The sequence below is a fragment of the Pavona decussata genome, unplaced genomic scaffold, assembly GCF_977016875.1.
Source record: "Pavona decussata unplaced genomic scaffold, jaPavDecu1.1 SCAFFOLD_25, whole genome shotgun sequence".
In the NCBI taxonomy this organism is placed as follows: Eukaryota; Metazoa; Cnidaria; class Anthozoa; order Scleractinia; family Agariciidae; genus Pavona; species Pavona decussata.
This window is the reverse complement of record NW_028145448.1, coordinates 3,013,935-3,040,036: the sequence shown is the minus strand read 5'-3', so window position 1 is coordinate 3,040,036 and position 26,102 is coordinate 3,013,935. Positions and strand designations below refer to the sequence as shown.

General features: G+C 38.5%; 1 pseudogene across 1 annotated transcript; it reads right to left on the bottom strand.

Annotated features, from left to right (window-relative positions):
• Nucleotides 1–987: 987 nt before the first annotated feature.
• Nucleotides 988–26,058, bottom strand: LOC146485816 (uncharacterized; annotated as a pseudogene). The gene is made up of 19 exons (XR_014863190.1): nucleotides 25,957–26,058; nucleotides 23,713–23,814; nucleotides 23,135–23,383; nucleotides 22,374–22,526; nucleotides 20,668–20,817; nucleotides 19,122–19,295; nucleotides 17,907–17,968; nucleotides 17,106–17,226; nucleotides 15,454–15,564; nucleotides 13,759–13,871; nucleotides 10,752–10,843; nucleotides 10,223–10,318; nucleotides 8,471–8,889; nucleotides 7,266–7,949; nucleotides 6,468–6,761; nucleotides 4,910–5,695; nucleotides 4,052–4,100; nucleotides 2,963–3,159; nucleotides 988–1,242 (listed from the first exon to the last, which is right to left on the bottom strand). The product of XR_014863190.1 is annotated as an uncharacterized LOC146485816 (transcript).
• Between the last annotated feature and the right edge of the window lie 44 nt (nucleotides 26,059–26,102).

The window sequence follows — 26,102 nt, the reverse complement described above, 5'->3', positions numbered from 1 at the left end:
TGATGAAAAACTCCTTGTTTTTTCATTCTTAATTTGTCCTTCAAAATCAGTTTGTTTGAGAAGTTATACCAAACACTCGTCACAGTGTTTCATCACAATATCAAAAACCTCGAAGTTCGTCAAAAATACTCCGCTACGCGTCGTATTTTCAACTCTCTTCTCGGTGTTTGATATGTGATGAAACACTGTGTCTCGTGTTTGATATATTAATTCCAGGAAAGCCAAAACTTACTTAAGTTTGTTTTTCATGTAACACCATTCAATTAGCTAAGAAAGGACATCTGCGGCAGAAGCGAAAGGATTTATTAATAAAACCCAAAATACATCGTTTTCCGATTGCGACCAGTTAGTTGTCTAGTACTAGACTATTCGTCCGTGTTTTCCATGAAGAACAATCGCCTACAGCTCGTTCACTGATCCATCATTAAAAACTCGGCCTCATAGTCCACTCAATGTTAATTGCGTATTTAACCCGCTCTCTCTTGCATCGTTGTCCACGCAAAGCCTGCGATGGTAGCGTATATTCAATGACGCCAACGCGAGAAGGCAGAGTCAGAAACAGCCAAGGACTGTGCGTATTTGAAACCCAATAGCATTTTCTTCAATATGTATCATGATATACTACCTACATAGACAAATTAGCAAACCTATCGAGTCCAGAATTGTAAAAAAAATTCCTTAAAAGTTCATCAAACTGAGAAAGTCTGTGTTTGTGCAATTTATAGTTTCAACTTCTTCGCGAGACCCTACGGATTTCTTCATTGTCCCAGGCCTAAAAAATCCTCAAGTTTGACAATTCACAAGAAAGCTACTGAGCAGTGCATTCCTGTGGTGCTCTCTGTACATGCAGTCCAAAAGTATGGCCGAATACAAATGAAAGCTACCGAGCAGTAACTTTACCGTGGTGTTGCTATTTTTTCAGTTTCCCGACTGCAAATTAGAAAATGTCTAATTTGTCCTTTGCCACTCCTGTGGGATCCAAAGGGCTTAGGCTCGTTCAACGTGTCCTCTGATTTTCAGAAAAAGTTCTTTTAACTTATCCTCAGGAAACGTTCCGGGCTTCAGAGACATGTCAATGTAGAGCAGCTTGGTGAATATCAAAGCGAGTTGTCCGGCGGGCGGCCAGTCGATGAACTCAAACAACAAGGGAATGATGGGCTTTCTTAAGTTGTCGGCCAGAGTTACCTCTCGTTGGCACATTTCGGATTTGCAGTAGCGATCTGTTACGCAACATAGGACGACCTGCAGGAATAAAAAAAAATATGAAATGGTTATCAGTAATAATAGTAGAAGTAGTTCTTTATTTAAACTCGGTTAAAAATCTTCAGTAATGACAATAGTATTTTAATTACAATCATTTGCAAAAAATAAAAGAACTATAAAAAACTGATTTACAAGATTGCCCAGTGGGAATCGAATGTTTCAAGTGCGCGGTTGATTTCGTTCTTAAACTGCCCAATTGATCTGATCGCCGTAATACTTTCAGGAAGAGAATTCCACAGTAAGGCACCTCTATAGCTAAAGCTACGTTTCAAATAGTTAGTGTGCGGTTTGGGTAAGTTGCACTTACGGAAAGAATCACGCAAGTCATAGTCTGTGTGTCGCTCACTGAATAATTCATGCAAGTACACTGGGGCTAGCCCGTTGAGGGACTTAAACATCATCATAGCTTTTTGCTTTCTTCTTCTTAAAGATGGCTGATCCCACTTCAATGTTTCAAGAAGCAGGCTTGAGTTTACCTCGCAGTTGGCTTGCAGAATAACCCTAGCTACTCGGTTTTGCAATTTTTGTAGTTTCTCACACAGATAATAACTCAATCCATCCCAAACGGGGGCACAGTAATAACAACGAATGAATCACAAACTGGCCATCAAGAATAGGCCATTTCCATGATGGCGTCATTTTACTACAACTACCAGAATTCATTTCGTTTTCCTTTTCAAATGCAAATTTTGTAATCCCAGTGGAGAGCAAAGAACAATATCTCTAATTAGCATGAGAAAAGAAAAACCAGAAGGATTCTGGTAGTTGTAGTCAAATGACGCCATAGTGAAAATGTCCTGTTCAACCTGGCGAGCAGGTGGAAGAAGAATGCTTTAACTGATACTCTTTCACGTATCATACGTTTTCCAAGCCTTTTCATCTAGCGCTGCTTACTGCGTGTGATCTGGCCGGCGATGTTTCACATGATTCAGAGAGGAATGGTACGTGTCCTTTCCTTCACTGAAGCTTTGCTCTACCATTGTGGGTTAATCACGAGTTTAACTTCACACCTAAGGGACCTTAAGCAACTGAAGACGACAACGACGACAAAGAAAACGGAACTTTAAAATTACATTCAGGTTTCAAAATAAATTGGCGATAATTTCTACTCATTCACTTTGTGTAATGTAGCCCAACTATCTTGGAGCTAACGTCGTAGAGGCGGCTTTAAAGTTCAAAAGAGAAAGGAAAATCAATCATCATGCGTACACGTTTTCCATAAAACCTTGAATGTGGTCATTTCACGTTGTTGTTTTGCAGAGGATGGCAAAGAAATGTACTTAAGTCTATAATACACGTGCAGAGCCTGAGTATTTTGCAAATTAGAACTATTGTTTTCTGATGTTCTCGTTATCGTCGTCGTCCGGTTACGAACTCCTCTTTCGTATTAGCACCATCCCTATACGGAATTCTCTGTAGTTAAAAAAGATATCCCTGTCTTCTTTTCATTAGGGAGCTTTTAGAGTAATGTAGTTTGCTTCCTTTGCAGCGCCAGGCCAGGTCTTCTAATTTCGATGTACGTGTGATCTATGTGTATACCCACCTGTTAATTATTTAGCTTTATCCACCTATTGCTAGATTAGCAGCATCATTGGCATTTCACGCTTAACAGTTCCAAAGTTGCGACCACAAACAGAAACAAACACCCCCTTTTTACCACAGATAAGATTACATATGGAGATATATTAAGTCCAGTTACCTTTGCAGCTCTGATTCCCGCGTCAATCTCGGCATACATGGCGTCTCCTCCCCCCATCCGACCGATATCCATCCAACACTGGAACCCAGCTTCCTCGAGCTGGATCTTCAGAAGCTTAACCGTTTCCTGGTGATCCCACTGGTACGAGATAAACACCGCTGGACGGACTGAGGGCTCTACAGGGATATTCATCTTTTCTGTGGTAGAAAAAAGAGATGTACAAGGCTTTTTATCCTCTCTTCTCAAACTCATTAATAGTTCATCAAGCCAAAACAAAGCAAATCACTACCGTGAAGGAGGTTTAGAAATGTGATCTTAATTATCATAAAAAATTGTGAACTTTTGCTTCGAATCTCTCCAAGAATTATCAATAGTTTGAGAAGCTATATCAAACACTCGAAGTTGGTAAAAAAAAAAAAAAAAAATCGGCTGCGCCTCGTTTTTCCAACCTAGTTCTCGGTGTTTGGAAATTGGAGGAAACACTCTTCCTCGTGTTTCATATATTACTTCCCTACTAGGTTGCCATAATTCCCTCTAACTGTAAACCTTCCCAAATGAACGCAATTCCTCTTATTTTGATTAAACTGTATTGCGTTTCATTCCGTTCATACCAAATGTTTATGGCATCTGAAAGCTTCCGAGCGGGGTGGATGGCGCTCACTAATTAGGAAAGCAAGCCTCAAGTTCGAAAATGAAAGGAGCAGAGCTGCACAGGAAAAAACGCAGGCAACGGAAAGAAAAGGCAGCTACACGTATCTCCCAGTGACAGCCTTCACCTGTCGGAAGGATCTGTACCTCAGGCGTTAGACTGCTTACCCAACAGCGAGCTTGCAAGATGCCTATTTCCTTCCTTTGGTCCTCGCTCGCGAGGAACCAGCCATTCATTCCGTTCATTCTGCTGTCAGGAGCAGAATGAACGGAATACAATTCTGTTCATTCCGAACTGAACAGAATTCCCCTTGCGTGTCTCCCTCCCTCGCGCGTCCCACGCGCGCCCTATCTTTTTCATGCGCCTGCAGGCTAGTACCAAAAAAATGCGACCTTACTCTGCGCCATGTCTACCGAGGTTGACACAAACGTGATACTAACCTCCACTCTTTTCATATCGAGGTGTGTCCAGCGCATCAAGATCGTTTGTCTAGAAAGAAAGAGACTTTCGCTGTTAGTGACGCCCTAGTTTCTTAAGTGAAAAGTAAATACTTTTTGTACGTCAAATTCAATCAAAAGGAAAAACTGAGGCAAAAGCAAAACAACTTGAAAGGAAACACACAGTAGCATTGTCAGCCGACAGCCGTCTTTTTCAGACCCGGATTTTTCAACCATGATTTACATACAAACTAAAGTAGCAAATACAACAGGAGAATCTTTCTCGACGTCATTGTTTACATTTTGCCTCATTAGCATAAATCAAACATATGGACATCATGAACTATAAGAGCACGTCACTCTTGGTTATCAGTGTAAATATTAGTATGATATGTTGAATATTCTCAGGGAAATTAACTTTCAAAGACTGTGAATTTACAAAGAATGTATGGCGAAGGAGTTGCCACCCAGCTATACATTCTTTGTAAAATCTTGACACTTTAAACACTTGTTTCTCAAAAAATATTTACTACACCACTCTCAAATTCTCAGAAAATACTGAGCTTTTCAAGCTTTTTCAATTTATGGAGACCATTTATTGGCAGCTAGTTTTGTCGCTTATGCTTATGAACGCAAATGAGGCTAAGCATCTAAATAAAGATTCATCGACTAGATGCTGTAACCTTATATTTAGTTAGCAGGTCTAAATTAATTAGTGTATTACTACATATATCAATTTTCAGTTCCCAAAAAAGCATTTTCATTCCTTTAACTTCAGTTCCGTGCTTGGAAACGAATCGGCCGGTAAATCATAGCTAGAAATTTGGCGAGAGATAGGGGATTGTGTCGTTGTTAGGTTACCTTTTTTGAAGAACCACGCCATTCCTCTAAACCAGGAACTTCCACTCGCGAACGCGCACCGAACGTCTTCGTGCAAATCAATTTACCTTCGTTTGAAATCGGAAGGAAGTGGATGCAGTCGCTTTGAGGGCAGGGTTGCATCCTGTGTTTCCTGCTTGGATCCGAACAAGACGGGCAAGCCACGCAAAACTCGTAACACATGTTACGCAAGCAAGCAAAGTCACGTGACAAGCTGCGAAGAATCGACTCCAGGCACTCTCGAACCCGTGTGGCCAGGCCAATGTCTTCAGCGTCTACTTTGGATGGGTCAGTTTCTTTTTCCTGGAGTATAACCTTGACAAACGACTGCTTGCAAATAAGAAACAGGTCATTCCCGCCCAAAATAAACCTGACCAGGTTCTGAAACAAGTTCGGCTCATCCCTGCAGCCGAGCGCGGGGCAGGCTGAGATGAACCGCGACACAAGCTGTGGGAACAGCCCGTGAGGGAGGAAGCCGTCAGAGAAGTTGATGTAGAGCGGGCAGATACCAGTGGGAGCTGTATCAAGATCAGTCTCAGGACACGAGCAAAGCTGTGCTGGCACAAAGTACTTCACAGATGATGACGAAGACTTGTCGGTCTTTTCAGGCGTAAATTTTGCGATCAAACCATACATTTCCATCATGCAGAGAATATCAGTCTGCGATTGGCCATCGCACAGGAACTCGGCAAACACGTGTTCTACCAGGCGCATGCTCAGAAGGCCAGTTTGCTCCAACTCGTTCCAAGCTGCTGCATGGCGTGGATTCTTGACCAAAAAAAAATTAACAAACGAACAAATCATTATGATGATCACAACAATGAAGAGATCTTTGCCTGAAACACTTGAAAAAGTCTTGGCTCAGTTTACTACCAGGGGAGAGGAGATGATTTCCTATCGAACTTTGTTTTCTAGATTTTCCGCTTATCAACTCAGATAAAACCAAACACTCGTTTCAACTCCCCACGGACGCAGCCCCACAGTTTCTTAGAAACTAACTCCCTTATCCCCTAAAAGCGACTGCGTGAGTGGCTGTCATTGCAACCACGGTTACAATGGCGTCAGTGCTCCGCAAAATACGGATCAGGCCAGGCTGTTATCGAAGTGCCAAGAAATCTAAAGCAATCAGAACAAAAATGTTATTTCTCAAACTCAAATTGCATGCTTACTCGCAGTAAGCTTTCTCTTGGCTACTTACACCGCTTTCTCTTGGCTACACAATTTCCTGTGCTTGGCATCGGGTCAAGCATTCCCGCGCTTGCCACCGTTTTTATGATTCCCGCCCATGACACCGGTGACATGTTTTCCCGCGCTTGGCACCGATTTCATACATGTTTTCCCGCGCTTAGAAATAGGTTACACGTTTTCCCGCGCTTGGCACCGGTTGCATGTTTTCCCGGGCTTGGTATAAGTTACATGTTTTTGCACGCTTGGCAATGGTTGTACGTGCTGATTGGCCAAGTGTGATTACTTTAGGCTTGGTTTTACCAGACACGAATAAGCCACAGTTAATTTACGATACAAAAGAATATCACTATACCTGTTCATCGAATGGCCGTATGGTAATGAGCTTCTTAAATAAATGAATCAACCACTGCGTTCGAAGAACCACAGTATCACCATGCCAGATGATAACACCAAGGTCATGATAGAAATCCAACATGGCGACCATCTCGTTCTCGTCTTCAATGTAACACGTCTTACGCACGATGTTGTAGAGCTGGGCTACCTTGAGGTAAAATGTCTTCTGTTGAACCAGAGCCTCTACAACTTTCTCAAAGTTGAACCAACGAACTGGAACATCCTCTCCCATGTACGGCTCCAAACGCAATACCTGAGACAGAAATGAAGTGGTTATTAACCGTTTGTATCCCGGTGCTCGTTTATCAAAACCCACGGACAGTTTTCGGCACCTGAGAAGTGTTTCTAAAGACTAGTTGTAGTTTTTCGTGCAAACCAGCCCAACATGTTTCTAAATCTTACAAAGGTTTCAACGTCTAGCTCTCAAGATTATAACATAAGAAAATCGAATTTCTGATAATGAACGTACATTGTAAAGACAGTAAAGATTCGCTTCGATTCGCTCTGACGAAGAGCTAACGCTCGAAACGTCAGCACTCGAATCTCTTTACGGTGGTCAATTTACCTTTAGTTATCAACTCTGTTGATAAACCAAACATTCATGAAATTCCTACTTAGCGTTATCCCTAGTCTGATGACATGAGACACCAAATATCACATTTTACAACGTTACGAAGTTGTCTTTTTCTGAGAGTGTGAAGAAAGACTCACTATCTGTATCAGAACTTATTAGGGTAAATAAGATCCACGTATTTACCTCTCTTATTTCCTGGCGAACTTTCACAACACCGTCATCCCCTCCACCACGCGTGTTATCCACGCGGAAAAACGGCCGTCGAACGTGCTGCTCATAAGTCTTCCCAGAAAGGCTCTTTTTTAGCTGGGTCTCCATACGCTTAGGGTCCTCAAACGGTGCGTCTGAATGGGTGCCTACGATGATCACCGGGGGCCTCAAATATGGCCGCTCCTCGTCGCGTTCCTCTTCTTTGGTCTTTACCTCGGCACTAAGATTATGCACCGAAACAAGCCATGATAAAATACTGTCCAAGTTCGTTTCGTCCCCGCTTGAGTGAGGAATAAAATCGTGCACACCCTGACGAACACATGGCTCCATTTTAGCACTCAGCTCCTTGCTCATGTTGTAAACCAGTAAGTAAACTGCCCGAGGTGACAAAAACACGGGGTGAGAGGCGTAGTACAGATGCTGACCTGCAAAGTCCCATATCGTTACCACGGTCTCTCGGTCGCAGGTCTCCTGTACACTCTGTTGTCTCTGTAGGTATTTTGCTACAAGGGCCTTCACGTCTTCTGGCACACCTCCTGACGTGTCAATTTCTATGTGGAACTCTGGATCTGGGAGCATACCAGGGATGTCGTCAGGCAGACCATCTGCAGAGGAGGTGTCAGCTGGGTCTTCGATTGGCAGGGGAACACAAACCACCTGAAGTAGCAAGTGGAAATGGAAACTAAAATAAAGGGATGTTAGCTGTACTAATTGCTACCGAGGGATGAACTTTGAATGGAATTAAACTCTTGCGGGGTGGGGTGGGGATGGGGAATTGGACGAAGAAGAACGAAGAAAATGTTTGAGCTCGGTACAGTGGAACCTCAAGTTAACGGAGGCCTTGGTTAGCCTCCCACGCAGTCGTTTTAAGGGGACTTGTATTACCTCCTCCCCACAAACGCCTGCTTACTCAAGCGCCACATTCCTTTCCGCCGCTCAGCCAATCACAGTGAACCTTGGGGAGGAGGTAATACGAGTCCCTAAAAACGACTGCGTGGGAGGCTAAGGCCTTGGTATAACGAATGATATTCTCCAGCCTGGTGTCTTAAAATGTATAGATCAGAACCTCAATACCACGAACGAATTTCCCTAGTCTCTTTACACTTCGTTAAATTGAGGTTCCATGCACTGTAAAATCTCTCAGGTACAGAGTCCAGTGCTCAGGCATCCCACACTACCTGGGCGTCCTGTGCAGCAACCGAAGCACCTTGAGTGACGTCACATTGCACATTCTCGGTTGCCATTCCTGTAGCCGGCTTTTCTTCTTCGTCCTCTTTCTTCGTCAACTCTCCCACAACAAGCCTGGCGATATCATCGGCAAACTCAGAGGTAAACTTCTCGTTCTTGACCAGCTGCCAGTTCATGACTCTGTCTACATCCACCTCAAACCGCGATGGGTCGATTTCTATTCCATCTGTGCTTGGTTCCCCGGGGTCAAAGGTAATTCCCAAGAGTGACTTCTTTAAACTTGTTTTTCCTGCTCTATTCTAGCCAATCAACATGACGCGCCCGCGATACACCCGAACTTTGCCTTTTTTGAGTGCTCGTTGAAAAGCACGCTCAGCCTCGATACCACGAGCTTGGATTTCAGGTGGAACTAAGGGAGGAAAGTTAACAAGAAACCAAGTTTTTAACTTTCTGAATGTCTGAGTTCTTACAAAAGAAATTATCCAAATTCCTGTCAGGCAAATTATAGTAAGTCTATGAACTAGCAGTGTGACAAATGTTTGCAAAGAATATGACTAAAATATAACCTTTACACCGAATACTCGAGATTCAAGATTCACTTAACTGGGAATTAAAGTTTAATTTTAAAGAATGGAGGTGTAACTTGACAAAGAAATAAAAATGGTAAATTGTTATGAGCTCTCGGATTTGGATACATTCAACATGGATACATTCTGATTTTGATACATTCAACATGCTTTACCAATAATAACGAAATGGGATGTGAAGTTATGGAACGGTATTATGGGCACTTCTTTGTATCCACTATATGACCTTCTCCCTTAATGAAGGAGCCGTGGTCACATCCCCACGAGATCCCACGTGTAAATACAGAAAGGTTTAAGAAATGTTTTATTAAAAGATGTCCCTACGATTTCTGAGTTTATTTTAAGATGTTAACTACGATCATTTAAATTTTTGAACAGCTTTTAATTCTTGTTCTATCTATGTTCATATATTTTACCTTGTAACTTTTAACGTCTGTTTAAAACATATGAATGGAGACATTTATTAAAAATCTTTATGTGTACACATACCAAGTTTGGACGTTAACCGTCTTGTTTCGTCCACTGATTTATTATGACCTTCAAACTTTCCAGAAAAGCGATTGAAATTTTAGTTAATTTTCTTATTTTCCTAACATTCTTTAGTTCCCTCACCTCAAATTCCTCTTAAGCAACATTGTAAATATCACCAAATATTCTTAAGAGTTACAACGCCGTGCACTACAAATCAAATAATAGACCCTTCTCCAAAATGGCGGCCGAAAACAGTTTAAATAAGTCAAAATTAAAAACGTATACCAGCACTAGAAAGAGCACTTTTACTTTAGCAACCCTGTAAAGTTTCAGCATATCAGGTGTTATATCAGCTGAGAAAATGTAAGTTGAAAAATGAAAAATTTTCAGACTTTTGTACTGGGGGTATGACGTATACCCCCAGTCATACAAACGTCTGTAAATTTGTCAAATTTCATATTTCATTTCCAAAGCTGATATAACACCTAATATGCTAAAACTTTGCAGGGTTACTAAAGTGAAGGTGCTCTTTCCAGTGCTGGTATCAGTTTTTCATTCAGTTCAATTTTAACTCATTCAAATCTTTGCCGCCATTTTGGAGAAGGGCCTATTGCATTTTTGGAGTGCTCACTTTCTCAGAGATAATAAGTTTAACAAAAACATGGCATTTAACTCAAATCCCACCTGACGAATCCTTCTCTTGTTCTGCCACTGCAGGTGTACAAGCTGATTTTTCTTCGCTTTCTCTGCTGGGTGCATCCCAAGCGACATCTTCAGCACCTTAAAGGGCAAACACAAGTCCAATAAGCTACAAACAGTAAGCAACCAGACTGAGTGGCAGAAGAATTGGTGGTAAACGTGAAGAGCTCACCACGACCAACAGTCAGCCGACATCCGGCCGATAGTTGCCCGACTGTTGGCCGACAGTTGCTCGACAGTTGCCCGACTGTTGGCCGACTGTCTGCCAACAGGCTTAAACAGGTATTCCAACGCCTTATAGGGTTGTTGTTCTTGGGAAAGATATATTCCTAAAGAATCCTCAACTGAAAGTGTCCCCATACAAGCCATGTCCCTCCAAAGAACGAGTCCTCTTAGGCAGGAAGTTTTCTCTTATAGGACGTGCATGAGTGTCCTTGTAAGAGCTTTTTATTTTCAAGACCTGAATTTCAGTGTGCTTACAAGTATTACAATCAAGCAGATTACAATCACTTACCATCAAATGTTTTTGTGTTGGAGGGATCAAAAATACCAATGGTACCATTTTTCTTTTCACCCAGCCAAGATCTATTGCTCCCTTTTAACTCTCTGAGAAACAGAATTCAGTATGATTGACTTTCCAGTACAAAAACATCTTATGATTAAACAGACATTGGACATCAATCAATCAATTTTTAATTTTCATTTTTAACAGATTCCTAACTTTTAAAGGGTGAGAAGTGACTGGAGTCCAAAGGAAGCAGAGCTTGTAATGAGGACCCCACTAAATATACGTAGTTTTCCCACATTGATCTGCAAAGTAACCTCCTTGTTATGGTCTTTGTTTTGGACTTGTACGAGGTTCACCACAAAGCACCCAACTCATCGGAAATCTGAGGATTTTAATTCTTGTTCCCAACTTTTTCTGTGGTTTATTGCTAATTATTGTACCTTATAGCTATGTGTTCCGTTTACAACTGCATATCACAGTCTAACATTGTAGTGCCAATATTGTAGTCTTAATATTTGTCTACTTAATATTAATATTTGTATAATTAATAGTTAATATTTGTATAATATTAATAAATTAATATTTGTCTATACCCACCAAGATTAGCTAAGGCTATGCGCGGGTTGTGTAAATTGTCGTTGTATTTGTTGGAAATAATAATAAATAAATCAAATAAAAATAAATGAAATCAAATTTTCTTTGAAAGTTCTACAAAAGTCAAACAAGGGAAAATGCAATAATTAGCGTAAAGGTCCGTTTTAGTTTATCCTTTCCATCGACTGAGTTCATGAACTTCTTGACTTCTTCTTTCACTTGGTTTTGCAGACCACATGGTTTTGTAAACCGTGTGGGTTTCTCCTTTTAAATATATATTTTGTCTTGAGAGATTAATTAACTCTCAAACGGGCTTACACTGTAGGGCGCGAAATAGTCTTCTCACAACTCCTACTGTACTTTGCTCCTCTACTGTCAAATCCTTCAAGACCCTCAGTGGTGTCGCTTTTATGGTGCCCCTTACTCCCAAGGGTGTGGATCACCCTATCGCTGGACAATAGATCTTTCACAGATCTATGCCATGTTTTAACAATAAATAGAGGATATTACATGGCCGCGCGGAGATACGAAATTTCTCTTCGAGTGTTGAAAAATATTTCACGAGTGAGCGCAGCGAACGAGTGAAATATTTTTCAACATGAGAAGAGAAATTTCGTATCTCCAAGCGACCATGTAATTTTCTTTTTATTATATAAAATCCTCACAATACAGCAAAATATGCTTTGTTCTTTATTTCAAAAACTAAGGTTTGAAATTGAGTACATAAGCTTACAGTCAGTTGTTTATTTGTATCAGTCGTAAACCAGGCCGAGTTATGTCAATACAAAGTAAGACTAAGCGAAAAGGCCACAAATAAAATCTATATAAATAGAAAACGGATAAACAGGTAGGTCCCTGGTATAAACCAATGGCATATGGTTAGAAATTTGGCTTACAGTAACAAGTAAATCCGAAAATACCGTCCTAGCTTACATCGCTGCTTTCAACTACCCTCACACAACTCGACGTCGTACGCAGTTTTCCTCTTTGTATTCGGATTTTCTTGTCCTTCTACGAATTCGATCAGTTTCTTATCTGTGATCTCGACAAATCTGCTTGAACTTGTCTCCATTTTAGAATAAACTTGACTTCGACTCGCGGAAAGACCAACTCAAAAACTCCCAAAAGACCAAACGACAGCCAAGCGGCGGAAAACCCTTCGGAAAACCACAAGTGCTTGACAGCGCGCGAAAATACTGTGAGCTGATTGGTCAAAAATGATATCACACATGTGTGGATAAAAATGATATCGTCACTGGCGGGATAGCGTTTTTATCGATTTGCTACCACTCGGTATACCACTAAATTTTATATAATAATTCTATATTATAAATAATTTGATATCATTTTTTGAACATCTGTGAAGTACAATTTATTGAAAATTTACATGGAAATTGATCTATATAAGTATTATATTTAACAATAATTATTATTCCACGAGCAGGCGTTGGATATGAGATGATAGATAGCCAACGAGTTGGCTATAATCATCTCATATCCAACAAGCGTGAGTGAAATAATTGTTTTATTAAAAACAAACAAGAAATATTGCATGATCTTGCTGATTGTTCTGCAAGAACAACTGGAAAACAATTTGATGGCCGCTATTTCTCGGGCATGTTAGTGGGTTGGGTATGGGCCGGGTAACAATAATCCCTGAAGGTAAATGTAATTTCTCTTATAAACTGATATTCGGAAAGTATCCAAACATAACTTTAAGAAAATAAAGCGCCAGTCTATATCATATAGATATATTTAACAATTACTCCACGAGCGCGTGTTGGATGTGAGATGATAGATAGCCAACGAGGCGCGTAGCGCCGAGTTGGCTATAACCATCTCATATCCAACAAGCGTGAGTGGAATAATTGTTTTATAAAAAACAATCGAGAAATGTTGCTAGATCTTACTGATTTTGCTTTGCAAGAGCAACCAGCAGACAATTTAATGGTTGCTATTTCTCGGCCATGGTATAATGGCTCATATACCATGGCCGCTAAGCCAATCAAATCCCTAGAATTGCATTATACAATGATCCAGTTTTTAATAAATGTATGTATGTATGTATTTCATAAAGTAATCATGTCATTCTCTTAGTATATTCTACTCCCTTATTTCTTTTAGTGTCCCTTTAATATATTGTATATCTTCTTCTTGTCTTACTCTGCCCGATTCGATTAGCTTTCGCTACCCGCGGTCCAGTGTATTTAGTTAAAGAAGTTGCGTTTCTCTGTATCTATAAATTTAATGTATTTATAAACGTCATGCTGTTTTACTATCGTTAATTTTCTTGTTGAAATGTTTCTCTAAATCGTTTTTCATCGAATGTACAATTAATGATGAAATAAATAAAGTTCAGACTGATTCACCAAAACTGAAATAAAATAAATAATGAAATAAAAGCCACATTAATACTTACCCTGGAATTGTCTTGGAGATCAACAAGATGACTTCGCCCTCTTTACATGTAAGTTCATGCGATGCTTGACCTTTGAACTCTGAAGTAACAACAAGTTTGGGAAGGGAAAATGCCTGTCGAGACAAAAAAACTTGTATTCTGTACAGTTTGTGCATGTGCCAGGTAATCATTATAATTTTGCACTTATCACACCATTGGCTGTTTGCTGTGGGAGAATCCATAGAAATTTGGCCATTGGTTAATAATGGTAATTGAACTGAGTGGAGTGCAATTTGGTCTGAAATAATACGCGTGATTTCAAAATCGAACGAGCGCGCAGCGCGAGTTTGATTTGAAATCACAAGTATGATTTCAGACCAAAATTGTACAACACAAATTACCACTTTATTACACCTCCTTTGAAATCACAGAGTATCATTGTCAATATTAATATTAAATTTTTGTTACTTCATTTCCATTTTTAAGGGCTGAAGAAAGGATGCCATTTAAAGGAAAAAATGGTGCAATTTGAGAATAAATCGCACTGTTGAGAGCCAATCAGATTGCAAGGATCACCAGTGATTTCAAAATGGGTGTAATAAAAGGATAAATGATATTTATTATATAAAAAACAGTGAAATACCAGGTGAGCTTTCATGCAAAAACTTGATATCTTCACACGTGAAGATAACACGTTATTTTCACACGTGAAAATAACACCGTTACTATGGTTACATAATAAATCGCGCCTTTCGCAGCGAAATTGAAATGGTTTGGTATTTCATTGGTGTTTATATAATAAATAGAATATTACATGGCCGCTTGGAGATACGAAATTTCTCTTCTCGTGTTGAAAAATATTTCACAAGTGAGCGCAACACTCGAAGAGAAATTTCGTATCTCCGCGCGGCCATGTAATATCCTCTATTTTTCAAATAATAATAATAATAAGATCAACAATATTCTATCCTGAAAACAACACAAACATTTCCAATGCACAGAAATAAGTAGTGCTTTATTTTCAGTTTTCAGGCTAGAACCTTCACTTTCATGTATTCCTATCACACACAAGCACTTGACTGAAAGATTTTTCTGTTGAATAATGATATAAATTCCTTCTGAACATCATGAGAAAAATCACAAGTATAAAATAATACAGATTACACAGTATACATCAATTTTAAGATTCTTGTTCAATGTTCCATGGATGAAGGTTTCATTGAATAACAAAACACACAATTATTAATTGGAAACTAAGGGGGTGTTTACATGATACCGGCGCGACTTTCATTCTGGTACGAGTTCACTCCAGTTCCCTCTTGTGGCTCTGTATTCGTGTCAGCACAAAATCTCATGCTGGAGCGAGTCATACCGGTGCGCGAGTTCACCCCGGTAACTGTACCAGGACAAGATTTTCATTCTGGTACGAATCAAAACTCTTTCCAATGTCATGTAAATGCGGTACAGCTGTTCGCCCCAGCATGAAATCACTCTCCTGGGAGTCTAGAATGGGTAGTGCATGCACAGTCTTTGACATCCAATTCAACACGGTGTCACCTTGGCGTCACAATCACATTGGTCAAAATGAAGTGTCCATTCATGTAAACACGGTATGAAATCACAATGTCATACCTGTATCAAACTCGCACTAGGGCGAGTTTTAACATGTAAACACCCTCTTAGTAGTCTCTGTCATCATACAAGTTTCATACTCACCGAAAGAGTTTTAGTAAGATGAGACAATTTGGGTCTCTTCTTTTGCACCTTTGCACAGCATTGATCAAATACCTCCTTCAGGGACTCAGGGCACAGAACATTTTTCACAAGCTTTTAAAAGAATAACAAACAAAAATTAAATCAATAAAGAATGAACTAAATAATAATAAAAGAAACTACAGTCAAACCTGTATTAAGCGGTCACCCTCGGGGAATGGCTAAGTGATCGCTTAATGCAGGTTGACCGCTTAATACAGGTTGTACAAAATACAGGTCAGAACACGGCAAAAATGCTATTTTATATTACAGTTAATGACATAGCTAGTGTACAGCTTATGCATAAAAGCGCTCCAAAAAAATCACTTACTCGGTTAAAAGTAACTGCAACAATAACATGGTTTGAGAAAAATAGAACATAGAAAGGGAGTAATGTAACAAAACAGAAAGAGACCATCGAATTCAGGAAAGGCCATCATTAAAGGTAAGCGCGTAAACAGATGAGGTGGCTATGGTCTAGAAGTGCCATGTGAATATCATTTTCAAGGGGATGACTTCTCGTGCACTTGGCTCAAACAGAAATTAATGAAAGAAGATTTTGATCCGCAATGATGGCAAGACTTTGACCTCAAGGCAGAAACAGTAATGTTCGAGTAATGTATTCGGCGTTTAATGATTTGTGAAAATAAACAAGGAAATCAATTACCTGGTGTGCTATTTGTACTTGTTTGAACTACTGTAGTATTTGAATGGTTTTCTTTTCCAAAGTGGCCGTTTAATACAGGTCAAGACAATAGAAACAGCTCTTCGGGACTTAGCAAAGGGTGACCGCGACCGCTTAATAGAGGTCAAAATTACAGTAATTAAGGGAAGAAATTTTCGGGACTTTGACAACTGACCACTTAATAGAGGGTGACCGCTAAATACAGGGCCGCTTAATACAGGTTCAACTGTATACGCATGTTTTACTCAGGGAAAGCCATAAGGCTGACAAGCCTATGGAACTCAATTAAATTAGGTAAATTACATACAACAGAAAGGCAATGATTATTATTAAATGACTAATTATTAATTCAAAACTACAGTTATAGTAAAAAAGGTGAGACCTAGAGGTAAATGTAAATAAAAAAAATTAAATTAATTATGTGTGCACATTATTGGTTACTATTAACATCAGCTACGTATACATAAACACGACTTTTTGTGTTAAAATTAGTGATTATAAATACGTTTCACAATATTTAACAATTAGATTACGAGCTTGAGATTTCTATCGCGTGATAGCTGATGAGGGCACAGCCCGAATAAGCTATCACGCGATAGAAATCGAGAGCGAATAATCTAATTGTTTTAGTATAAATCTACTAGTCGTTCAAAACTTAACAAGTAAATTATCCAAATCCTCCTCACAGACACTTCGAAAATGCGAAGAGGCGGGCTGAATTTTGTTGACAACTGCTACTCACTATCTATCACAGAATAGATAGCGGGTACTAGCGTAGCCAATCAGAGAACGGCATTCGTAATAGAACGCTAGTAGATTTATACTAATAAATAATATAACTCCAATTAAGTTTTGCACCTCAGTTATCCTTGTTAAGGGAATAAAAGTATTCTACAGGATAACTCAGTGATTCCTTCGTTTAACTTAATACCTTCTCATGTGTGGAGAAAGCAAAATTCTTCTGACTATATTCCAGGAGACGAAACAGCTCTTTGGCAATTTGCCCAAACCAGAAAACCATTTCACTTGTGGTGTTAGGCAATGGTTGACCCCTACATGTATTTAAGTGCAAAACATTTTATTACAAGATATTAACAAATTTTGGTTGGTAACTAGTGGCATTATTTTAGCTGCTTCTGTTTGTCCGTTAGTACACAGTAAAATAGTTTGAAGAATGTCGTTACTTGTAGGACACTTGTAAACGCATTAGAGAACAGCGCTTTCTGGTATTGAGCGTTAAAATTGTTGTTGAGCGAGAAAAGATCAAAAGTGGCTTTTATCCACCGCAGGTGATTTGGTGACCTGTTCATGAGACGAAGGACGAGTTGCATACAACTTAACAGCGGACCTAAATGCTATCGTCAGACATTAAAAAATTGAATGTGACTGGGATGAAGGTCTGGCATTAGCAGTTACGCCTGACGTTAAATTTTATGCAACTCACCCCAGATGAGACTCTAAACCTCTAAATCTAAGCTGAAATTGTACCAGCAAATGTTTGACCAACGATCATAGGGTTAACCTCAAGTACAGTCTGTATCTTCCTTTTCAAGATACCTTCTTCTTTTAATTTCATAGTCCTGTAATATCTGCATCTTGAATAACAGACAATCCGAAAGAGTTGGTATCTCAGTCTGTAGTGTAACTTCTCATTTCTGCTCACTGGGATAAAGATAACCTAAAAAATCAATATTGAAGGGCCTTGTGCAAGAAAGAAACTAAGGTAACTTACGTCCCTGTATTGTCTTTCATCTCGTCTTTATGATAACATCCCCAAAATCCTCCCAGTTTGAGCTGCAAGTCAAGTTAAAAATTTAGTTTCAATGAGGGTCAAACTATTTCTAAAGGGCGATTTACATGGTATGACTTTGTCGCATGCGACAAGCTTACGACAGGCCTACGACACAAATTGTTTTGTGTAAATCAAACCTACAACTTGCTTATGCCTGTCGTGTACGTCACAAAAAATGTTGTAGGATTTTAAAACATGTTCCAAATCCTACGACAATCGTAGGTATAGGCAATGTTGAATGACAAGAGTTGTGTGCAACTGTTTGCATGACGCGAGAAGCGTGCGCTCTAGAAATCACATACAACAGTGGTAAGCAAAAGTTGTACCATCTAAATCAGCCTTAAAAGACAGTATTAATTTGTATTCACAGTATACATTGAACTGGAACTAGCTTGCACAGGAGGCTTAAGCAGGGAAATCCTTTCACATTGCAAGCTTGATCAGTTCAATTCCAAGAATACGAGTATCATCTATTATTTTACAGCTGCTGTGATTTACTAACTTGTCAAATTGCAAAGTTAGGATCCTGAGGTCAGCAACCATTTAAAGTAATGGAGGAAATTACGTTACTCAGTGATTACTCGAGTAAAAGCCACTAAGGTTTAGATATTTAGTCTGTCATGAAACAGCATAGTGGTAGTGGAAGAAGTGGGTTAATTTAAAATTTAAAAAAAAAAGAACATTCTATCTAGATATTAGAATTTTAGCAAATTGGTATGCAACATACATGTGAATGTGACAAGTGATACTAAACAAACTAATAGAAGTTGCAAATTAAAATACTACATGTATTTTTTAAGAAGTTCTATGACATAACTTGCCATAAAATGAAATAGCATGACCAAAACTGAGATATAGTAACAGAGCAAGTTGTGCATGGAATATGAATTGAATGGTGCTGACCATAATTAAAAAAGAACAGATTAACAGACCATTAATCAATTTTGGCCAATAATATTGGCATGCTTCTGCCATGGATAATATTCCAACATACATGACTGTGTAATGCACTTAAACTAACTAAAAGTCTTCCTTATAAAATTTAACAGCTGATTGATAATGTTCACTGAAAATACAAGAAAGAACTCTTGCACTAGAAATTAAAGACCAATAAATTCATAATCAATTCATCAAAATAAGACAGTTGACTTATACCTTGCCTGGTTTCACCACAAATATGGATGCAGCAGCAATCCTCAAGTGAATGAGATTTTTACGTTCCAGATATTCCATGGCAGAGGCAAGCTGAGTGAGCATCTGAATTAAGCTGAACACTGACTGCTGTGACATAGACTCATGAATATTCCCACACTCGGCATAATCTAGCACCTGTGGAAAGCCATTACGATAATTTATACCACACAACAAAGTTGCATATGCTTTAAAAACAACCTTTTGGTAAACAAGAACTCTGTCAATTGGTTGAAAGACATGTCTCTACATTTAAACCTCCACAAAGCAGCCTCCCTGTGGAATGGACACAAACTGGACACTTAAACATTAGGTGGCCAATTCATAGAAGTTCACCAGAAATAAGGAGAAACTACAACCACAAAGAATTAGTAAGAGAAATGAACTTTTTCTTTGAGTATTTCAATAAAGTGCTTGTTCAATGAAATATTACGAAAGTAACATCAGGGATTTGTGATTGTAATAGCTGTATTTTTACGCACATGGCATATATAACACCACTACAGTATGTTTTTTTAAAAAACACATTCAGCGTTTGAGCTAACTGTAAAATGCAAGTTTCCCAAAAGATACCTCAGGGGAGTCTATATATCATTCCTTCCTTGAAAAGATAGTGCTGGTAGGTGTGGTGAGCAACCAATGCAGCTTAATGTATCAATGTTGTGGTTTAAGTTTTTGGGTGGTTTAAAATTTTTCAAACCAGTTCAATTTTTATTTTCCTTTGTGTAGTATTCATTACCATAATCTGAGACAAAATTAATTAAAACTGGTTTGAAAATATTTACACCAAAAAAAAATTTGAACCAAACATCAACACCTTCTGTCTGGGGACTGGGTGAGCCATTTGATACACAAATGCGTGAGTGTGCTGACCTATTAGTAGTAGGCCCCTGGGGTCCTTATTTATTTTCTGGCTTTAATAAAAAAATTGACATCCAAATAAGGGGCTTAATAAATATAATTAGAGAGGGAGGCTTAAGGGGGGGCTTCACCTAAACACCATTTTCCCGCCACTTGACATGGCTTTAATGGAAATATCTCGTTCATGTTTCAAACAATCCAAAAACCCTACCACCATCCCGGAATCTGTGCTGTGGGGTATTTTGTGAATTTTTGGGTGATTTTTGGGTATATTTGGGAGGAGTAGTTTTTCTAGAAAGATTGGTAAAATTAAGAGAAATAAAGAATATTGAAGATTTAGTGAAGTTTTAAAATTAGAATTATTTTGTAGTTAATAATTAATAGACGGACACCAAGTTAGTCCACTAGCAACCTGGGGTGCTTTTGCATAGGTATCAACTGTCTGTTGGTGTTCCAAAATCATTTTCGTTCTTCTATCACTTCTTAAAACCTCTTCAAATTTCATTCAAATTTAGTTGAAATCCCCCCCTTAGTATATTTCAGACTGTTTCTTTCCATGGTTTCATTTGGGCAGGGTGAAGCCAGAGTTATTTCTTGTTGGCTGTTTAATGGTTCATAGTTTTCTAAAAGACCCAGGAAACTTACTCACCAAAGCCACAGAATCAGCGTACAGTCCTGGTAAAACGACACCATGAAGAGGAAGGATATTTTCGTGATTCAAAGGTGCTGATATCTCAGCTTCATGAAGGAAGTGCTTCCTCTGACTCAGGGATCTGTCATATCTTAAACACACTCGGACCTGGGACAAAAAGTACGTTAAAGAAGAAGATGAGTAAACATTAGAAAATTATTTTCTTAGACAAAGGGCACTTTTGAGTTTTTAAATAATTACAGTCAACTCCCCTTATTGCAGACACCCTGGGGACAGCAAGTTAGTGTCCATAATAGCAAGAGTCCATTATCGCAGGAATTTATTTCAGTCAAATGTCTGTAATCTATTTTTACTGGGGATTTAGCTGCTGTCCATAACAGCCAGGTGTCCACAAGGCGAGAGTTGAATCAGGGGAGAGGGGCGGTTTATGTCATAGTTTATGTCTGAGATAGGGTCAGGGTTTGGAGAACCAGTGCGTACACCAACACCAACAACTCCAAGGAATAAGATCTCCTCCAAGGTGTGAAATTCCAATATATATACTCGTCTATTGAAACCTTGATTATCCATACTTTCCAATCCTGTCTTGATTATAATTTTTTTCTGTAACACGAATCTGACTATTTATTACCGAACAATAACTAAGTTAAACATTTGTGAAAACTTGGAGTGAAAAAACAGCAAGTAATTCCTCTCCACAGGCCTCATTTACTATTGGGCTAATAATAACAATAAATCACCATGTACCATTTCAATTCTTGTTTTATTACATTCAGGAAAATATCTCCATGTTATTTTCTAGAATCCTAGTATTTAAATATTTTTATTACCGTATTAGTACTAATTTTGCGGGTCTTTAAGAAATGGCGAAATTAAAGACCTGCTAATAAAAATACTCACGAAATTTAATATCTATATAGAAAATTCAAATCACAGAAAAAAATGATTAACATGTAATAACAACAACATATACAGGATACGTATCAACAAATACGCAATTAGTAACTGGTTTTATTGGTAAGTTCCATTTTGTATCTTCTGTTGTGAAATAATGTTAATTTGCAAAGATTTCACACATGGAGTATACCGGTAGACACTGAAATTTTAAAAAAAAAGTGCAGACTTTTTGAAAAATAAAATGAAGTTGAGAACACTTGAATTGAGAAATTTAATGCCCTTTTTCATGGGTACCTATTGAAATTGCGAAAATAAAACCACGCAAGATACTGTCTCGCCAAAATCACGAAATTACGTACCCGCAAAATTAAATTACCAATGAGGTACAACTTAAAGGGGAAGTATCATGAGGTTTTTGACCTCTTTTGTTCAAAAAGGTGAAGTAAGACCTTCACTTTGCTACAAAATAGTTCTAGAACAACGAGAGTAGAGAAATCAACCCAATTCTTGACAGAAACAACTCGTACTCTGTTTTAGCGCAGTTTTGAAACAAAAATGCGAAAACTTGAAAAACATTAGCCTAATATTTTTCAAGTTTTAATCCATTCCGACCTACTCTTTCTCTGGCCAGGGGCACTAATCGACAGTTTTATTACAATGGGGCGATAATTTATAACAGAACTAGACAATTATTTTTTGTTTCTGTTGTCAGACAAACATTTTTGGGTTTTGAAATGACATAAAATTTTCATGATACTTCCCCTTCAAAAGTACAATTCTTTGACGGTGCAAATTACACATCCTACCTCTTCTCCATCAGGTTTTGTCCAAATTGCTTCATAAACAGATCCTGAGATTGGACCACTTGCTGTTTTTTTCAGAACTTGAATATTATCCACAGATATAAATGGCACTCGACTGGATTCTAATTGGGCTTTGTAAGGGAGTTTCCCATGTTTCTGTAAAACAGTATTTAAACATTGAAAATTTCATTTTGGCAAATCTACAGCACTTCCTCTAATGGTGGAGTGGGGCAGTGGGCTGGAAAAATGGGAAAAGGGGGGAGGGGGGAAGAACAGGGATCTGTTGTAGGTTAAAATGATTTCAGCCTAGGTTGATTTGTATTTTCCTTTGTTTCAGATGTAAATTACCCAACCTTAACAAAGGTAGATACAAATCAACCTAGGTTGAAATCATTTTAACCTACAACAGATATACATATAGTTGGTCACTCCTCAAATGGCATAATTATTTTCTCCTTGGTTGCTGGGAAAGTATGATCCGCTCCACGATCGGCATGACAGACGACTCCCATAGCATGACCATAAAGCCTTACTTATCTCTCCAGCACTATTAACTGTTACACTCTGTATTAATGACCAGCGTCAGATCGGACAAGTTGTAGAAGGTGGAGGTGGGGAGGGGGAGGGGGGTTCTTCATAAGGTGCGCCATACAGGAAGGCACTGTTCAAAAGGGATCACTTTTGCCACCTGGTAGAGACTGTATACAACAGGGGTGCAATGTTTAAAATTTAAATATTTTAAAGGGTTACAAAAATAGACCTACCAGTGCCAAATTTACAAAATCAGTTTGTTCTGCCTTTTGTGGGAGAAGCTTCAGTTGCTCTTTTGCAAAGTTTGGCAAAAGTCTGAATCTTTTCAATGCTTTATCATCAAGTTCAAGCCAATCAGCAATTGTGCGCACTTGCAAGTCATAACACAGCACATTGAAAGCGTCCTTGAGATTATTCTCTGCTAGAAGAAGATAGATCTTGTCCAGCTCAGTCAGATCATCCACTTGAAGATACGAACCAGCCTGCATGAGAACATTTTATCAAAGATCAGTCTATTTTGCGCTTGGATTCTGTTGGGCTGGCATATCGTGATTATAAATTGACATTGACAAATGACTGGGAGGGTTATTTTGCAGAAATTAGGCTCAACTATGTTACAAAGGTTTATATAAGCTTAGCAATGATTCTACATGGGGTTGGCAAAATATACATTCTGATCTGTATTCAGCAATCCACAGGAAAGCTAACTAAGGGTGCAAGTGTGTTCATATCAGGAATGTATCTGCAATGAATGCCTTGTGTTTCTTCAGTCTGTTAATAGCTAACTAAGTATATATTGATCAATACTTACACTTCTGTCTGGATTATGTCCTGACTTGGATAGCTTGGGTAAAGGAATTTGCTTGAAAAAATTCATCATAATTTGACTGTAAAATCTCTAATCCTCAGAAGCCTGTATATTGAATGTAATAGTTAGAAAAATTTCAAGCTAAAAAGCAGTCACCTACTTTTAGCTTATATTTATACATTATCCAATTAATCATACTTTATAGTAAAACCAAATGCAAGGCTGATCAGACAGCTAAAAAGGGTTATTCCGTAATTTTATTGCCCAATATTTCAGTTATACAAAACTAACCTTCTTCGGGGACTGCAAATAGCTAAGTAAAAATGGAAATAAATGGTTTCAATATTGAAAGTTATATGAAAAATCTCATCTTTTCATTAATATCATTTTAAATATTGTCACTGTTTGTTTCCGTTAAATCGAAGAAAATTAGATAAGCTAGAAGAAATACTGTTTTTGTTGACACCTGTGTTTACGAAAGAAATTCGAGATCATCCCAATAAGCGCGTGCATGATCATATGCTAAAATGAAATTTTAGCTTTGAAAACACTTTATGAATCAACCTGAGATGCATTACAAGTATATGCCTTTGGGAACAATTGCAATAATTAAGATGGTGTGAGGTGGGTGCTGTCCGATGCGATTGGCACATGCAGTCATTCTATGCCCTGGTCAGAGCAAGCGTGCACTCGGGGTCTTGCGTGCATTGTTTTTAAAACACTCCTGTATTGTTCATTAGTGTAAGTAACCAGTAAGCATTGTATTACAAGTAGAATACAGTATTGTCTAGTGATATATTTAGCCCGTACTATAAGTAATGTCAGTAAGTAATGTGATTTTGCAATTAAAAGAAAAAACACTCAATGTTTGAGGTATTTCAAATTAAAAACACATCTGAGCCTTCATTATTAATTTAGAGAGCAGCTCTATTTTCATTTTACAATAAGATTATTTGTCTAGCATATTAGTAGATTACAGATAACAAGCCTTAATATTGTACTCACATTTCAGCATAATTATTTTAAATAGAGGAAACTGAGATGCATGGTTAAAATTATTGTGGGACTATACAACAAGCGAGCTGAGAACGGCAACCGTGAACCAACTTTACATTAATGTGCTTTCCAAATTAAAGCTTTTGTTTGTTCTTAGATGATAAACAAAAGGAACTTGTCACACATTTCCTCAAACGGCCTTCCGATTTCTATAGCGGTTTTACATTCCCGAGTGACATCCATGAACGCTGATGCATCAGCAATGAGTCTAAACAATAGCACGAATATATGAATACTTAAAGACCCCCGAAACGTGGGATACACTTAAATCGACGTGAAGTTGTCATGGCTGTAAGCTTTCGAACAGTATGCAACTGTTTCAGCACATAATTATAAAAACTATGCATCTCAGTCCCTAGATTTTCAACAGATTTCATGGGTCTTGCTATCTCCATTTATTTGCAAGAAGCCATCTCATGGTTTCATCTTTTGCAAGGCTGAGAAAACCTTAAGGCCAACAGTTGCTCATAAATTTGGGTGATATGCTTACAAAAAAAATTGGCTTGTCTCACCGTCTTGCAAAGACTCGCATTTACCATTCACCACATGCTCCTATAGAGGGTTTTTAAGACACCCATGTTGGAGATACAGGACAATGAAAAATATCTGTATAGAATATAATTATTTTCCAAAGGAAAATCATTTTACTGTTTTGTACCTCCAATCATAGTTAATAGAGTTAGAGTATGCTCCAATACATGCCATGAAAACCCTGTACATTTGAATTCATTGAACTACACACAACACATGCCCATTTTACACTACATGCTGCTGAGCTTTTGTGTTCAAGGAGAGCTTCGACATTACTCTCTATTTTTTTTAATCTAATCTGTGGATTACAGAAAGCCTTCAGGCTGCCCCTTATATCGGGGGTGGGGCTTGTTTATTCTGGAAATAGCGGAGTTGTAGAGTAAAATGTCCAGTTTGCAGTTAAAATATTTACAGCATCCAATAGACAACCTTTACTGCGATCTTTTATATTGCTTCGCCAAATTTTCAACTACGTAGCCAAACACACAGGAGCAGTATATCTAAAAACCCAATTCACTATAAGCTGAGGTACTTGTAGTACACGCAAGCAAAAGGACAGAAAGCCGATATTTTTAAAATTAATCAACGATATACTTGACGTTTTTTTAGAAAAATCCAAACCTTTCCCAGTGTAATACGACTTTAATCTTGGTTGCTTACCTTACATCTCAGCTGAGACTTCGTTTGATTTCCACAACAATCCCCAGCAGACAGAGAAAAATCCTTTTTCCGCAACACTCTTCTGTTCAATATCAGTCAGGCGTTCCATCCGTCGATTCCCCGGACTCGAGACCACGTGACTAAAT